General features: G+C 40.3%; 1 protein-coding gene across 1 annotated transcript in view; it reads left to right on the forward strand.

The window, feature by feature from the left end:
* Positions 1 to 13,593: 13,593 nt before the first annotated feature.
* Positions 13,594 to 18,421, forward strand: part of SACS (sacsin molecular chaperone) — a 42,026-nt gene continuing 37,198 nt past the window's right edge. The window contains exons 1-2 of the mRNA XM_021678230.1: positions 13,594 to 13,699; positions 14,616 to 14,701. The gene's annotated coding sequence lies outside the window, so the exon portion shown is untranslated. The remainder of the gene's footprint in view (positions 13,700 to 14,615; positions 14,702 to 18,421) is intronic.

Here is an 18,421-nt window from a genome sequence, read left to right on the forward strand (position 1 = left end):
TCCGCATCCTCCCCAACATCTGTTGTTTCTTGTGTTTTTAATTTTAGCCATTTTGACTGGTGCGAGGTGGTATATAATTGTGGTTTTGATTTGTATTTCCCTGATGCCGAGTGATGTGGAGCATGTTTTCATGCATCTGTTGGCCATCTGGATGTCTTCTTGGGAAAAATGTCTATTCATGCCTTCTGCCCATTTCTTAACTGGATTATTTGTTTTTTGGGTGTTGAGTTTGATAAGTTCTTTATATATTTTGGGTACTAACACTTTATCAGGTATGTCATTTGCAAATGTCTTCTCCCATTCTGTAGGCTGTTTAGTTTTGTCCATAGCTTCCTTTACTGTGCAGAAGCTTTTTGTCTTGATCAAGTCCCAATAGTTCATTTTTACTTTTGTTTCCCTTGCCTCTGGTGACGTGTCTAGTAAGAAGTTGCTATAGCTGAGGTCAGAGAAGTTGCTGCTTATGTTCTCCTCTAGGATTCTGATGGTTTACTGTCTCACTTTTAGGTTTTTCATCCATTTTGAATTTATTTTTGTGTATGGTGTAAGAAAGTGGTCCAGTTTCATTCTTCTGCATGTTGCTGTCCAGTTTTCCCAGCACCATTTTTGAAGAGATTGTCTTTTTTCCATTGGATATTCTTTCCTGCTTTGTTGAAGATTAGTTGACCATAAAGTTGAAGGTCAATTTCTGGGTTTTCTATTCTGTTCCATTGACCCATATGTCTGTTTTTGTGCTGGTTCCATACTGTCTTGATCACTACAGCTTTACAATATAGCTTGGAGTTCAGAATCATGATGTCCCCCTTTTTGCTTTTGTTTTTCAGGATTGCTTTGGCTATTTGGGGTCTTTTTAGGATTGTTTGTTCTAGTTCTGTGAAAAATGCTGGTGATATTTAGATAGGGATTGCATTAAATGTACAGATCGCTTTTGGTAGTATAGATATTTTTAAGAAAGATTTTACTTATTTATTTTTCTTAGAGAGAGTGAGAGAGTGAGAGAGAATGAGAGAGCAAGCACAAGCAAGGGAGCAGAGGGAGAGGGACAAGCAGACTCTGTGCTGAGCACAGAGCCCCATGCAGGACCCTGAGCCAAAATCAAGAGCTGGTTGCTTAACTGACGAGCTACCCAGGCGCCCCTGGGTAGTATAGACTTTTTAACAATATTTGTTCTTCCAATCCATGAGCATGGGATTTTTTCCCATTTCTTTGTGTCTACTTCAATTTTTTTCATAAGTGTTCTATAGTTTTCAGAGTACCTCTTTTACCTCTTTGGTTAGGTTTATTCCTAGGTACTTACGGTTTCTGGTGCAATTGTAAATGGGATTCCTTCCTTGATTTCTTTGTCTGCTGCTGCCTTATTGGTGTATAGAAATGCAACAAATTTCTGTACATTGATATTTTATATCCTGTGACTTTGCTGAATTCATGTATTAGTTCTAGCAATTGTTTTTTGGCAGAGTCTTTTGGGTTTTCTACATATCATGTTGTCTGTAAATAGTGAAAGTTTGACTTCTTCCTTGCCAGTTTGGATGCCTTTTATTTCTTTGTGTTGTCTGATTGCTGAGCCTAAGACTTCCAGTACTATGTTAAATAGTCATGGTGAGAGGGGCCATCCCTGTCTTCTTCCCGACTGTAGGGGAAAAGCTCTGTTTTTTCCCATTGAGGATGATATTAGCTGTGGGTCTTTGGTATATGGCCTTTGTGATGTTGAGGTATATTCCATCTGTCCCTACTTTGTTGAGGGTTTTTATCAAGAATGGCTGCTGTATTTTGTCAAATGCTTTTTCTGCCTTTATTAAGAGGATTATATGGTGCTTATCCTCTCTCTTATTAATGTGGTTGAGATACTCTATTTAGAAATGTGTAGTGGGTAGAATGCATACGATTCTGATGAGTGCTTTCTTAAATTTAAATACTTTAAGCAGAGTTATGGTAATAAGGTGAGGTGAGTTAAGGAGAATGAACTAGAATAGCAAATTTTGTTTTTTTATGGAAGAGAAATCATATCCTTACAGTTTGCCTTTGTGCAAGTGTTGTTTTCTCGATCACCAACGTCATCCTAAAGCTTCCTTCAGTATGCTTCCTCACTTTGCGTATTTGGTTCCATTCTCAGGTGACATCAAGATGAATAGCACCCCAGCCCATGTCATGTTCCACTCCTTGCCCACCATGGTTCATCATAGGACTTATTTCTGTTTTGCATATTATTTATCTGTGTATTTATTTATTTTCTGCCTCCCCATTATGAAAGTGTGAGCCTCATAGGAGCTGAGTGTTGTTTTGTTTAACTGGTATAATTCTGGTATACTGTGGTGTCTGAACTTTGAATTAATGAATACATAATTATATATGTCTCACATATATATAATTTTGTTGATTTACATGCTCTTCATATTTTTTCTTCTCTTGGACTTTATGAGAACACAATTTGAATCATTCTGATGGCTAATGTGTATCTAAAGTAAGAAAGTGCTAAAATAAAATGCTTCCTACCTCAGTTTTGACGGTGGTATTGTATATCAAAGTGTTTGGGGACAGACCCTCCCTCACATACACAGTTACAAAGAGCCTCAGAGCACATTCTGTGACTGAGACCCCTGCTTAGCCAGAGGACAGAGAGGGAAGGTTGGTAGAGGTTTTTTTGGAGAGAGATGTTGCCAGGTGGACAGGATTAGAGGGGTTCACCTGCTTTACACTAAGCCTGGTGAGCCACACAGGAAACTTGGAACTGGAGTCAAGGCCAGTTCAGGCCTGGGGCCCAAGCACTCTGAGGCAGTAGGAGGGAGGTGGCTGTATTGATATTGGTATTGCCCAAGCTTGCTGGGCAAGGGCTATGAGAGAAGTTTCCATAGAATACACCTGAACTAAGTGGAAGAGCATCAGGTTGGGGCTGATTGAGGTAGGGCCAGAGCAACCAGAAATGGGAGGTGATACGGAGCTCCTTAAGGTTGTGGAAGGAGTCATGAGTGCTCAGTATAGAAATGCTTTTGCCTCTCTGCTGAGGTCCTCAGTGACAGGACTTTTCAAAGACTTCCACAGGAGAAATGCTGAGCTTAATCACCTGCCAGACTCACAGGGCTCAAAGCCACCCAGCTAAGGAACAACCCATTCTCCTGCCTTTCCTGTGTCCACAGCTTTGGCCTGGGTGCGGTTAAATCACAATTACTATTTGGGGGAACAGGGAGAGAAGAGAGACTGCCCACTTCTCCCTCCTGGAAGGCAGGCAGCATCTGACTACAGGACTTAGTGTTGGGTGGTGATGGCAACATCAAGGAGACACTGACCTTTATTTAGCGATTTTGCCTGAAACTTATTCTGTTAGAGAATTAAAACTATATTTTGTAAATTAAAGTGAACTCAGGACCATGATTATGTAAAAATGAGCAGAAAAACCATAGGATTTACCCAAATCCCATCCCCAGGCAGAGAAAGATTACTTGCATGAACTAGTTCCCCCTACTATCCTTTTAAAAACTGTATCTTGATATGTCACTAATCAGGCTTTAAAAAACATACTAGTTACATTGTTTTCTAATAATCCTGTAGACACTTTAAAAATAAATTTGCCATGTATATTAGAGCAATGTTGTAGATAGTGTCGTAAGCTGATCGGACAGTCACTCAAAAAGCCCTGTTCTTTTGCTAGAACCTTCTAGTATGGAGGCTTGGTTTTCCCTGCCTTCCTTGCAGCTCGGGCTGGCCAATGAATGAAGAATAGAAGTCTGCTGGGAAAATTCTTGTTTTTCTGCTAAAGCAGGTAGAACTGTTTTCTTCCCTTTCTCCTCCTTCCTCCTACTTTGAATACAGATATATTAGAGCTGTACAAGCCGTTTTCTGACAAGGTGAGAGAGTCCCAAAACATAACTGGGAAGTAGTTCTTGACATTGTTAAAGAATGGCTTTCCTCCAGACTTCCTGATGTGTGAGAAAAACAATCCTTTATCAGTTTAGCTACTGCTAGTCAGGTAATCAGTTACTTGTAGCCCAAAGCATTTTGAACAGACCCTAAAACAAAACAAAACCTCACTGACTGATGTTAGGAGTGAAGCTGCCATTGACCTATATGCAGTCATTCATTCAACTCTCAAACATCTTAGCAACATTTATTGAATATTACTCTGTACTTGGCCCTTCAGGTACAAAGAGGAATGCAAAGGTGCTCCCATTGCAATGAATAAAAATTAGTAATAGTCAATAAAATATGATAAGTGCTGTAATTCCAACAGGGAATATACAATGTACACAGTAGATAGAAAGAATCAGCCCAGAAGACTCAGATAAAGCTGGGACAAGTGGTCATTCTTGGATAAAGACCTAGGGATATATCAGATGGAAAGTGATGGGAAAGCAAGTGCAAGCCGGTGAGGACAATGCAGGCAGGGTACATGGGGGGGAGCTAGGCAATGTGAAGTGATTATATTCTGTGAATTCTAGTTTCATATTACTAGTGCTTGGGCTCTGGAGTTGGACTACAGATCCTGGCTTTCCTACTGGGTCTCCCATTGATAGCTCTGGAACTACAAGTACAATGTTTAGTTTCATTTTCTTTATCTGAAAATGAAGGTTTTATGTACTTCGTGGGGTTGTTGGGAAGATCCAACGACTTAAATCACAGAAGGATTTTAGTAAGTGCCTGGCACATTGTTAGTATTCACTAAGGATTTATTATTATTATACATATTATTATAACCTGGTCATGGAGACAGACAATGGGGTGGCCTCAGAAGAATCCGAGAAGGTTGACCAGGGCTTGGTTGTGATGGGCCTTATACGTCATGCAGAATAACTTGAACTTGACCCTACAGGTCATCAAGAAACTCTTGCAGGTTCTGGAGCACAGAGGTCAACAAGGGCTAACTAGTTGTCAAACCCTACCGGCAATTTACCTATGTGATACTTGGCACTGCTGATTCTTTCCTTGAAGGTTTTTACTTAATCTCACAGATACCATTTTTTTCTTGGTTTTGTTCTTATTCTAAGTCTTGTCTCCTTCCAAATCATCCTCAGTCCTGCCACCTGAGGAATCTTTATAGTGTAATTATGATCACCTAACCTGATTAAAATCTGAAAGTGGCTCCCATGTAGCTCCAGTGGTAGCATAAAGGAGACTTCATGACCATATTCCCACAAACTGCTCTCGGATATTTCCTGTACCTTTACATGAATCCTACTCTCTGATCCTATATGGAGCTACTTGTAATTCCTCAGCTTTATTGCTATTTTTTTGACTCCATGATTTTGTAGGTGCTGTTTGCTCTCCCTGAGAGATTTTTTCCTTTTTCTGTTTGGCTTATCATTTTTACTCAATTTTTAGGACTTCAGTGTTCTAAAGCATGCCCACAATATCCTCATCTTTTTATTTTCAAGCTAAACAGCCTTGTGCTGACTCATTAAACAAAGGAATAATGATTTGTCTCTCTTTTGTCTTTACATAACTGGTGAACATTCTCTAGAAGGGACTAATTTATTGTTTCCCTCTGATCAAAGGTATGCTATTAGGCACATTCCATTTCATAAAATCATGAAGCGTTATTTCAGGAGAAATTAACTCTCAGCCTTGAGATACACTTCGAAACTGCAGTCCAAACAGTGAGAATGAACTAGAATAAAGGAAGCCCAATTACTATTTAAGAATTTTTACATTGGATTGGACTGGTGTTTGGTTGTTAACCTGGATAGGGTTTTCAATTACTAAAATGAGTCATTTGAGGGACTGAATGGGACTGGATAATTTTTATGATCTAGGAATGATGGGAAAGCTAGGGCCCAAGCCATACTGGTTCTGTCATCCAGGGAAAGGGAAAGAAAGCACCAGGGCAAATTAAAACAGGACTCCTGAGAAGGAATAACATTGTTTTCCGCTTTTATCCTGCTGAGTCTGGCCTGTGCAATAAAATGATTGTATTTTACTCATCTCTACAACTGAAATAGGCTCAAAGGGTGGTCCATGACTCCCTGTTTTTTACGGAGTCTGGACTCATTCATTCTAAAAGAAGAGACTAAAATTTTGGCTTCTTGCTGTTCTGCATTTTATAATATGCTCCCACAGAATGAGTTAGGGCTCAGCTACACATTTATTAGAATACATCAGTTTTGCAAATTTCTTTCTCATCTTAAATAGTGGTGAAAGTTCATGAACAAAGATATTTATTGGTCTGTGCACTTTTGAAAAAAATTAAAATACCCTTGTAAGTATCAATAGGGTTGAGTAGCCTAAGACATTTCTTCTCAATGGAAAATTAGGCAGTTATTAGAAATTCAATTTATACAGTGATAATAATGTTGAAAAACACTATGTACCCACAGTAATCATATAAAAACCCCCTTAAATTAATGGTAATGGATAAAAATGTTTTTGTATTGGGGTGTTAGAATTATGTGTAATGTTTGAGCTTCTATCTACTTTTCTGTATTTTCCAGATATTTTTTCATTCCTTTTTTCTCCCTTTCTTTTGGCCCCACTTCCTTTATTTAATTCCTTCCTTTCTTGCTTCCTTCCTTCCCTCCCTCAGTCCTTCCTTCCTTCATATTTATTGAACATCTATTCTGTGTTAGGACCTTGTTCAGGATCTGGGAAGCCATCAGCAAACAGAGAAGACATCAATTTCAACTTTGCTTTTGTCAGCAGGTTGGAGAATGGGTTGGGGAGGAGAGAAGTGAGAGGAGGGGCAACAAGTGGGAGGTGATGGTACCAAATCCAGGTCAAAGATGCACATGGACTGCAACAGTTGCTCTGTCCCCCTTTCTTCTCATATAACCTCTTTCTGGATAACTTCATTTTCCTGTTTCATTCAGGCCTTTTCTCAAATGTCAGGTCTTAGAAAGGAATTCTAGGACCATCTTAGCTCTTTTCCTCTCTCATCTTGTCCTGCCCCAACTCCCTCCCCCCACTTCTAAATAGTACTTATCCCTATTTGGCTGACATCATAGGATGAATTTATTTATTATTGGTCTATTTGTTTATTGTTGTCTTCCTTCCTTAGAATGCAAGCATGAGATGAGGACTTTGTTTTCATTGTCATTTAGAAATGTGTCCTTTCAGTCTTGTCTGACTGAAAAAGTAAACATTCGTCCATTAACGTTTTCTGGCCTAATCTTATATTGAGTTAGTATTCTCTAATTGATTGTGCTTGCTTGTCCCAACTATGGAAAGAGCTGCATGATTTACAGACTTTCCCTTTTAAATATGGTTATGGAAAGGGATGGAATAGCTGTCTGGGTACTCTATTATTACTGATAACGAGTTCTGAGTAATAGTTTTTGTGTAAGAGCGGGAGAAGTGATAATTGAAAAACAGTAATTAACATCATTTTTTGTGCCAACGCTAAAATTTAATTCTATTCTGGGTATTTAAGCAAGAAGCACCCAAGTTTACTTGTTCAGGACATAGCCTTTGAATTGTTTTAATAGATGTTGCCGGCCCCTCCCCCGCCTTTTTTCGATGTATCTCATCTATACCTATGAGAAATAAGCCAGAGGAAAAGACTGATATTTTCTGAAGCTTCATTCAGCTACGTGCACTTTCTTTTTTTTTTTTTTGGTTGTTGTGTCTCTTTTTAAAAATTTTTTATTGTTATGTTAATCACATACATTACATCATTAGTTTTAGATGTAGTGTTCCGCTACGTGCACTTTCAAATTCCAAGGCAACGTTAGTTACTTTTGGGTGATTCCATCAGCTTTAAGACTCTGGTTTCTGATTTCAAGGAGCTTGCAACTGTGATGGGAAAACACTTAGGCTACCAACAATAAAAGGTAATGTTGCCAAAATAAGTTACATGTATTTTAACATGTCATAGTATATGTTCACGTATATAATCATCTATTACTTTCTTATTGGCACTCCTTCCTCTAGCAAACTGAACCACTGATCCTACTTTTGTGCCTTAGAAACAAACGGGAAACCGTGAAAGACACTTGCGTTCTGCAATCACCACGTTTCCCGCTGTGCCTAAGAGGCCACCATAAATCTTACTTGGAGATGCTTCCAGAGGTTGAAAGTCTTTAGAGGCGAAGGAGACGTAGGCCCTAGGAACGTCTAGTTCTGCATTTCTCGGTACTGTTGAACTCCACCAGGGAAAATACACGTTCTCCCTCAAGGCGTGTTCTGCATATACAATTAAGTGTTTCAGGTCGTCCCGGCCCCCGCGTGGTTGGAGACGCGGGCGGCGCGGGGCGGGGCCTGCAGCCGGGGCGGGGCGCCCACGCCGCTAACGGTCCAGGCGGGCGGTGCCTCCGGGGGCCCTGGAGGCCGGGAGCGCGCCGTCGCCGCCGGCGCTCGCCCCGCCCCCGCGGCTTCCTCTCGCATTTCCAGCTCGGCTCGTGCCGCCGCACCCGGGGCTGCCGCTGAGCCCGGCCGGGGCGGTGCCCGCCTGCGCCATGAGGATCCCGCGCTCCGGGCCCGCGTCGGGCCTCTCTGTGCGGCGGCGGCGGCCGTGAGTAGGCGCGACGCGCTGGGGCGGACGCGGGCCGGCGCTCGGCGAGGACGCTCGCGATGGGGGACAGGTAATTCTGCCCGGGCCGGGCCGAGCCCAGGGCCGCGAGGCTCCCCGCCCCCGGGATCCCGGGCTGGAGGGTCTCCACGTGGCCCCAGCTGACGGTCCTTTTGCCTTTTGCACAGGTGGCTCCGGGTGACTGTCCTCCCCGGCTGCGTGGGCTGCAGGACCGTAGCCGTTCAGGCGTCCTGCACCGTGCGCGACATCAAGGAGCGCATCTTGGCCGAGACGGGCTTCCCGGTGTCGGAGCAGCGGCTGTGGCTCGGCGACAGGGAGGTATGGCCCGCCGATCCCTTCTCCTTAGTAGGACGCTGGGCCCGCCTCTGTGCTCGGGGTCATAGCGAGCGCATCCAGTAGCTATTAGTAGGCTCGCTGAGACGGAAACTGAACCGGTTTTATTCTTATGTCCTGGAAGGCAGATGCTCAGTTAATGGTCACCCTGGAAATAATGCTTTGTAAATAACATGAACAAAATCACACGGGTATGTTCTCATCATTAGTTGAAATTTTAATTGATTTACCATTTCAACATTTGTGTCACCCTGCCCCCTGCCCGCCCTTTTGTCTGAATCTTCACTTCCTGAAATTAAGATAGTTTTTCGATGGGCATTATAGTCAGAGGGTTTTTGTTGTGGTTTACTTGTTTTGAAGTGACTTAACCATTACTCATGTTTTTCCCAATTGTGTTGTACATTAAGCTGGAATAATTTTCACCTTTAATGTCTTAGAAGTTTCCCCTCAGTTTTGAATCATAGAAATTTAGGGCTGAAAGGATCTTCAGACTATGTTATAGAAGCTGTTATTTTGAGGAATACATTCTCATTAAAACTTCTGAGCTGCAAATGAATGAAATCAAAACTTTGGAAGATAGTATTTCATATTGTCATATATATCCTTTAAGGTTAGTGAAAAAACTAAATTTTCTCAAAGGAGGAGTTAAATTTTTACTGAGAATTAACTTATTCTTTGATCCTAAAAATTTATTCACTTTTTATGAGATAAAAGATCATTTCCAGGATTTAAAAGAGGTAAAAATGTTAAACAAATATATAAGGAATACTGAGCCATACAGAATAACGTTTCAAGTGTTGCATTTGTGTTCAATACAAACACTGGTGAAGTACTTGATACCTGTGATTTTATTTTTTTTAAAGATTTTATTTATTTATTTGAGAGAGAGAGTGAGAGAGAGAAAGAGCACAAGAGGGGGGAGCAGGAGAGGGAGAAGCAGACTCCCTGCTGAGCAGGGAGCCCGATGTGGGACTCGATCCCGGGACTCCAGGATCATGACCTGAGCCGAAGGCAGTCGCTTAACCAACTGAGCCACCCAGGCGCCCGATACCTGTGATTTTTAATCCCTCAGTGTAATATTGACCTGTGTACCTGGGTCCGTACCATGGTTTCTTAACCACTGAGACACAGATTTCCAGTTAAACTGCTCTTATGTTCCTACACAGCTCAGCCCTCCTTACCAGCTCCCCAAAGTTTGGTGGCATGCGGACAGTGACTTGATTGAGGACTTTGGATAGAATTGAGCAAAGCTTGTCATTCTTACTTCTTTTTCTGGGCCCATCTCTGTCCCTTCCTGTGTATACTCTTCTAGTTCTATGCCCCCTTCTTTGGTTACTCCTTTGGGTCTGCTTTGTCATTTTGTCCCTTACGTGTGGTCCTACCAACAGGCTCAGTCGTGGCTCAGTCTTGCCATTAGAAGTGTTTTTGGAAAAAAAAAAAAAAAAAAAAAAAAAAAAGAAGTGTTTTTGGAGCTATCTGTGCAAAGCATTGATGGTGGAAGGTGAATGTGGTTGTGGGGCATAGAGTGTTTCTGATTGAGTGGATGGGTGGGTGGGGGTCTGGTTAGGAAACTTGTGCTGTCCTGAGCTAGGGAGGTTCTAGATTCTGACTATAGAGGTGAAACTGGAAGGAAAGGATGTACAGAAGACTTTGTAAAAGTATAATTATGGCAGTTTGGTACCAAATGGGTGTGCATGTGTGTATGCTTGTGTGCATGTGTGCAGTGTAATGGGGTAGATGTAGAATAAGACAGAAGGTCTTGCCCAGGATATTCACAAGCCTTGAGTCAGACCCAGAAATAATGGAATTCTGAATATGTCAGGGTAGGCAGGAAACAAAAGCTGTTGAGGACTCCTTGTCACTCACTGGTTTTGGTTGGTACTGGACAAAGTAAGCAGTAGACACTTACCCCGTCCTCCATCTTTCTGGGTCTACCATCCCTTTCTCCTTATCTCTTTTGTTTCCCTGGCCCGGAAATGGAATTTTTAAGTTCTTCACTTTACCTCCTGTCTCATGAAGAGACTGAAGCTATTCATTATAGCTGTGCATCTTCCTGATCTTTTTTCCTCTTTTTTTTTTTTTTTAAAGATTTTTTATTTATTTATTGACAGAGAGACAGCGAGAGCAGGAACATAAGCAGGGGGCATGGGAGAGGGAGAAGCAGGCTTCCCGCCGAGCAGGGAGCCTGATGCGGGGCTTGATCCCAGGACCCTGGGATCATGACCTGAGCCGAAGGCAGACGCTAAGGACTGAGCCACCCAGGTGCCCCTTCCTTTTTCCTCTTGTACCAAATGTGGTCGAGCGTCAAATCAGGAGCTTTGGATTATTACTTAACTTTAATTGATCAAAAAATGTCCTTTCTGTCAACTCTTGAATCTTAGAACCTCTTTGTGTCCTTGACCACTGAACAAAGGAAGAAGTGTCAGGAGAGCCAATTGTAATTAATACTGTATTGTTTGCATAGTAATTTGGAAAGAGTTACTGTTTCATAGTAAATGAAAATGAGCATCTCTGAGGTTTTTGAGGGAGGTTGAGGCTGGCATGGACAGAGATCCAGATGTTCAAATCATTTTACAATCACTCTGTTTTAAAATACATGTATAAAGACTGAAATGGGCAACTTTTAAGATTTCATTGCCTCTGGAGATGAATAGGACTAGTGTGACTTTGCTCGGTTGGAGTGATTTTGGGTCTAGGAAGAAGAGAGGCCCAAGCAAAATCCCTTAATCTTGGCACTTAGGAGGAGAAAGCTGATAGCACTGCTGAGGTCAGTTATCTGTGCCGCTTGATTTCTCTTTGGGAGAATCACTTGCCTGTAGATAGGTCACTGATTACAGTCCACCAAAAGCATTCACAGTCAGACTCACATAGCTGGTTACATCTGTTTTTACTAACATGATTCTGCTCTGTGTCTTCTTCCTTTTCAAGTCTTCTTTAAGACCTGCAGACTTCTTCCTGCAATAAAAATTTCCTTCCTTCCTCCCGTCCTGCCTTTCTTTCTTCATATATACCTTAGCTATTACTAAATTGGACCAGTAATCCTTGGCTTATGCATGGCTCTCTTTCAGTAATTAATCAGTTAGTTAATTAACTAACAATAGAATGAACAACCAAGGTGACATCCTCCAACTGAAGAACGGGAACACTGTTGATAGTTTATATTTACCTCTGCTTCTCCTCCCCAGCCTGTGTGCCCCTTTTTTCCTTTACCCCTTCGTGTTTATTATTTTGTTGCCTGTTTATGTAGTTGTTTTAATAGTTTTATCTTAAGTGTGTGTATGTATGTGTGTATATAATGTACACCTATGTACATATATATCTATATATGTGTATGTGTATGTCTATAAATATATGACCTGAATGATACACTGTTTACTTTTAGTTGTTTATGAATTTTATAAGAAGCTTGTTATTCCATATGTAGTAACCTGGAATAAGCTTTTTTCACTCAGTATTATGTTATGAATATTCACCCTAAGTGATGTGCAGTTTAGTTAATCCATTTTTCTTTGCTATATGATATTCCACTGTATTAATATGTTATGGAATTGGGTTGTTTCTAAAATTTTTGTGGTTAACAACCCAAAATAATTACTGTTTTTAATCCATATCTTCTGTGCAGGGAGTTTTTTCAGGCTTGCTTTAAAGATTCAGTGGGAATATGTATATGAAAGTGCTTTATAAGCTGGGAACTGTCACAACGTGCTCAGATATATATTTTAGAAATGGGGTCTAGAATGATGATACATAGAAAGTAAGGAGACCAGAGGAGTGATTATAAAAATCCAAGAAATATTGGGAGTCTGAGCAATTGGAAATGAGAGAACAAGTTAGGTCTGATAGAAATTGAGGATGGACTTGCTGGAACCTGGAGGGTAGTTGGATATGTGGTTTGCAGAGAGAGAGACCTTCTCCCCACGTTCCCTCTAAAGTGAATAGGTAGAAGGTGCTACTGTTAATTGAGTTACAAAGTAAAAATGAGCGATAAGGGTTTGGAAGGAAATCCAGTGAGGTCACTTTTGACAGGTTGAACTTTAGGAACCTTGAAAGGTATCAGTGTGGGATGGGTGGTAGACAGTTGGAAATACTGAATTTTTGATATGGTAAATGATGTCATTCACACCCTGTTGAGGAGTGTAAGTTACGAAGGTGATTCTTCAGGTGAGCTTTTGAGTAATGTTTTGCAGACCATTGACCTGTGGGAGGTCATTCCATAGTAGCACTTGAGTGGACTTCTGGGGAGAAGATCGATCTGGCTTTGGCTTCTGAGCAGTACACTTTGGAAATGTGAAAGGAATGATTTTATTTATTTTAATGATCCTGATTCATCATAAAAAATGTATTTTATTTTTTTATTTTTTTAAAAATAATTTTATTTGAGAGAGAGAGTGAGAGAAAGAGAGCACAAGCAGGGTGAAGGGCAGAGAAAGAAGCAGACATCCTGCTGAGCGGGGAGCCCCATGTGGGGCTCTATCCTGGAACTCCAGGATCATGACCTGAGCCGAAGGCAGATGCTTAACCGACTGAGCCACCCAGGGGTCCCCAAAATTTTAAGTTATTTTAAAGCAGATCTTTATTTGTAATTATTTAGGAAAAATTCTTTAGGTTTAAGTTAAAATCCTTTAGGTTAAGAAAAATCCTTTTAGTTAAATAGAATTGTTGACTAAGTTTCTGTTTTTTGAAATACTCACTTCTCCAGAGCAACTTATTTCCTGATGAGAACAGTTAACAAGCATTATTTCTTAAGTGAAAAAAAAATTAAGGTATTTTCGAATGTACAGTTTTAGGAACAATATTGCTTTTCATACATTTTTTTTTCTTTTTTTCAGTTACCTGACTGGATCAAGATTGGAGATCTGACTTTCAAAAATGGTCATCTTTTTGTAAACCTTCAATCAAAAGGCTTGAAAGGGGGAGGTATTACATTGACTTTACCAGGCGCATATGCCATTTTTAGTTGCATAAAGATTATGTTTTAAAAGTGAAATGAAAGTATATTCCATGGGATGGGATGAGGGGGTATCCAGGCTGGAGGAAAGCAAGGGTGGATGGAGCTAGTGAATTATAAGAATGTGTGGGGTATCACACCCTATGCAGCAGAGTCCTGCTGGGTGGGGCTCGGTCCTGGTGGGCACTGTGCCAAAATGATGTTGATGAATTTGTAGTGGTGATTTCATTGCTTTAAGCACAGAGTTCTTTTTTAATGATATACACATTTTTTTTTTTTTTCTGTGCATCTGAGAAGTTAGTTTTTCTTTCCCCATCCTCTCTATACTTGCGTTTTACCACCTCTCTGAAGGCAACCGGGTCAGTCAGTTCTAAGAATCTCTCGGTTAGGAAATGCCTAAGGCTATTTGAACCAGACAGCCCCTGGGACATTGACTATGCCGATCTCTGAATAATCAGAACATCGGTTGAGTTTGAGATTAACACTGTCATAATAGACACCACTATCTCTGGCTTATTATTTAGTGGCAAAGTACCCACAAAGTGATGCCATTTATTTCATTTGCTTTGGAAAATGGCAACAATCCCTGTCCTCACCCCCCATGCCTTTTACTTTTGAATTAATCTTTTGTGATATATAGTCTGTTTTTGAACATTTTTTAAAACCTGAATTTTGTAGTTTAAGTAAAAGTCTTGAGATTCGATAAATTGAGTCTGCTTTGCTTTCTACTGAGTCTCATTTAGTTTTTTGTACCTGAGTGCTGCAGTAAAATGTATGAAGTCATAACCTGTATAATTTTACTATGTCCTGGAACCAAATAACCCATTGGTAACAGTCATGGGATTTTTTTTCTAAATTGTATTTTAAATGTGTTCTGTATTTTAGGTCGATTTGGTCAGACAACTCCACCACTTGTTGACTTTCTCAAGGACATTTTAAGAAGATATCCAGAAGGAGGGCAGATTCTTAAGGTAGGGCATGTGTTGTGTACGTGTGTGAATTTACTTTGGTAAAAATGAGATGGAGTAAAATAAGTTGGAAATCCCAGTAGCGTTTAACTTTGTAAAAATTTTGTTTAGATTTAAATAGCAGTATTTCTTTCCCTCTATGCCTGCAGTGCATATGCTGGATGGGATGGGTTGAAAATGCAGCCATTGTAAATACATGAGGTTTCAGAGGCAGAGGAACTCATTAGGTTGTTGTGTGCTGTAATCAAGCGCAGTGTTGCTCTAAGAACACTCTTTCTGTCATTTTATGTAAGTATATAATGTAATTTTATAAATGGTATGTGAAACATCTTGCAGAGCCTTTATAAACCAGGCAGTTGACCAGACGAACAAAATAATGCAAAACCCACATTCAGGGGCCACGAACACATTCGACCCCTGGACTTAGAGGTTTGCCTTTTAGGAGAATTTATTTCATAGGATAATGATTTTAGTTATTTGTTTCTATTTACAATGTATTCTTTTAGTTTGAATACACTCATTGAAAACCAAAAGAACCCCAAAACCTGAACAACCATAGAAGAAAGCAATAGTAGAAGATACAGCAAAAATTAGATTTTGTGTTTAAGCCTAATGAGGAAACTCCTTAATTAACCGTAAGAGTAGATCAACTATCATGCATTTTTCTACTAGTTAATTTATTTAGTGTTTATTGCCTTTAACATCTTGGCCCTAATTTTATTTTCTAGTTTGGTTACTAAGTTTTTAGAGAGTAGGATTAGGTATATTTAATTGAATTTAAGTAGTCATAATCAGATAGGTGCGGATTAGGGGGATTGCTCCATCATTAGTGATTTTATTTTTAAATTTTTTTTTTTATTTTTTATTTTTATTTTTTTTGTTTCAGGAGTAGAATTTACTGATTCATCCCTTACATATAACATCCAGTGCTCCTCATAACAAATGCTCGCTTAATACCCACCACCCATTTAGCCCATCCTCTCACCCACATCCCTCCATCAACCCTGTTTATTCTCTATCATTAAGGGTCTCTTATGGTTTGTTTCCTTTTTTTCCCTTCCAACACATTCATCTGTTTTGTTTCCTAAATTTCACATATGAGTGAAATCATATGGTATTTGTCTTTCTCTGCCCGACTCATTTTGCTTAGCATAATACACTCTGGCTCCATGCATGTTGTTGCAAATGGCAAGATTTCATTCTTTTTGATGGCTGAGTAACGTTCCATTGTATGAATATACCACATTTTCTTTATCCATTCATCAGTTGATGGACACTTGGGCTCTTTTAATAGTTTGGCTATTATTGATAATGCTGCTATAAACATTGGAGTGCATGTATCCCTTCAAATCTACTTACGGATCCTTTGGGTAAATACCTAGTAGTGCTATTGCTGGATTGTAGGATAGTTCAATTTTTAACTTTTTTGAGGGACCTCCATACTGTTTTTCAGAGTGGCTGCACCAGTTTGCATTCCCACCAACAGTGTAGGAGGGTTCCCCTTTCTCATCCTCGGGAACATCTGTTGTTTCCTGTGTTTTTAATTTTAGCCATTCTGATTGGTGTGAGGTGGTATATCTTTGTGGTTTTGATTTGTATTTCCCTGATGATGAGTGATACGGAGCATGTTTTCATGTGTCTCTTAGCCATCTGGATGTCTTGGGAAAATGTCTACTCATGCCTTCTGCTGATTTCTTAACTGGATTATTTGTTTTTTGGGTGCTGAGTGATAAGTTCTTTATAGATTTTGGATGCTAACCCTTTATCAGGTATGTCATTTGCAAATATCTTCTCCCATTCCACGGGCTGCCTTTTAGTTTTGTTGACTGTTTCCTTTGCTGTGCAGCTTTTTATCTTGATGAAGTCCCAGTAGTTCATTTTTGCTTTTGTTTTCCTTTCCTCCGGCAACGTGTCTAGTAAGAAATTGCTACCACTGAGCTCAGAGAGGTTGCTGCCTGTGTTCTCTGCTAGGATTCTGATGGTTTCCTGTCTCACATTTAGGTCTTTCATCCATTTTGAATTTATTTTTGTGTATAGTGGAAGAAAGTGGTCCAGTTTCATTCTTCTGCATGTGGCTGTCCAGTTTTCCCAACACCATTTGTTGAAGACACTGTCTTTTTTCCATTGGATATTCTTTCCTGTTTTGTCAAAGATTATTTGACCATATAGCTGTGGGTCCGTTTCTGGGTTTTCTATTCTGTTCCATTGATCTGTGTCGGTTCTTATGCCAGTACCATGCTGTCTTGATGACTACAGTTTTGTAATAGAGCTTGACGTTCGGAATTGTGATGTTTCCAGCTTTGGTTTTCTTTTTCAACATTATTTTGGTTATTTGGGGTCTTTTCTGGTTCCATACAAAAATGGTGATGGTGGGGTGCCTGGGTGACTCAGTCAGTTGAGCGTCTTGGTTTTGGCTCAGGTCATGATCTCAGGGTTGTGTGATTAAGCCTTGTGTTGGGCTCTGAGCTCAATGGGGAGTCTGCTTGTGTTTCTCTCCCTCTCCCAACTCACGTGTGTGCACACACTCTCATTCTAAAATAAATAAACCTTAAAAAAATGCTGGTGATATTTTGATAGGGATTGCATTAAATGTGTAGATTGCTTTGGGTAGTATTGACATTTTACTAATGTTTGTTCTTCTAGCCCATGAGCATGGAATTTTTTCCCATTTCTTTGTGTCCACTTCAATTTCTTTCGTAAGTGTTCTATAGTTTTCAGAGTACAGATCTTTTACCTCTTTGGTTAAGTTTATTCCTAGGTATCTTATGGTTTTTGGTGCAATTATAAATGGAATTGATTCCTTGATTTCTTTTTCTGCTGCTTCATTATTGGTGTATAGAAATGCAACATTGTTTTTTTTTTTTTATAATTTTTTTTTTTTTTAAGATTTTATTTATTTATTTGACAGAGAGAGACACAGCGAGAGAGGGAACACAAGCAGGGGGAGGGGGAGAGGGAGAAGCAGGCTCCCCGCAGAGCAGGGAGCCCGATGTGGGACTTGATCCCAGGACCCTGGGATCATGACCTGAGCCGAAGGCAGTCGCTTAACCGACTGAGCCACCCAGGCGCCCTGCAACATTGATTTTATATCCTGTGACTTTGCTGAGTTCATGTATTCTAGCAATTTTTTTTTGCGGAGTCTTTCGGGTTTTCTACATAGAGTATCTTGTCTGTAAATAGTGAAAGTTTGACTTCTTCCTTGCCAGTTTGGATGCCTTTTATTTCTTTGTGTTGTCTGATTGCTGAGCCTAAGACTTCCAGTACTATGTTAAATAGTCATGGTGAGAGGGGCCATCCCTGTCTTGTTCCTAACTATAGGGGAAAATCTCTCAGTTTTTCCCCATTGAGGATGATATTAGCTGTGGGTCTTTGGTATATGGCCTTTATGATGTTGAGGTATATTCCATCTGTCCCTACTTTGTTGAGGGTTTTTATCAAGAATGGCTGCTGTATGGGCGCCTGGGTGGCTCAGTTGGTTAAGCGACTGCCTTCGGCTCAGGTCATGATCCCGGAGTCCTGGGATCGAGTCCCGCATCGGGCTCCCTGCTCAGCAGGGGGTCTGCTTCTCCCTGTGACCCTCTTCCCTCTCGTGCTCTCTGTCTCTCATTCTCTCTCTCAAATAAATAAATAAAAATCTTAAAAAAAAAAAAGAATGGCTGCTGTATTTTGTCAAATGCTTTTTCTGCATCTGTTGAGAGTACCATATGGTTTTATCTTTTCTTT

Source organism: Neomonachus schauinslandi, chromosome 3, assembly GCF_002201575.2.
Source record: "Neomonachus schauinslandi chromosome 3, ASM220157v2, whole genome shotgun sequence".
NCBI lineage: Eukaryota > Metazoa > Chordata > Mammalia > Carnivora > Phocidae > Neomonachus > Neomonachus schauinslandi.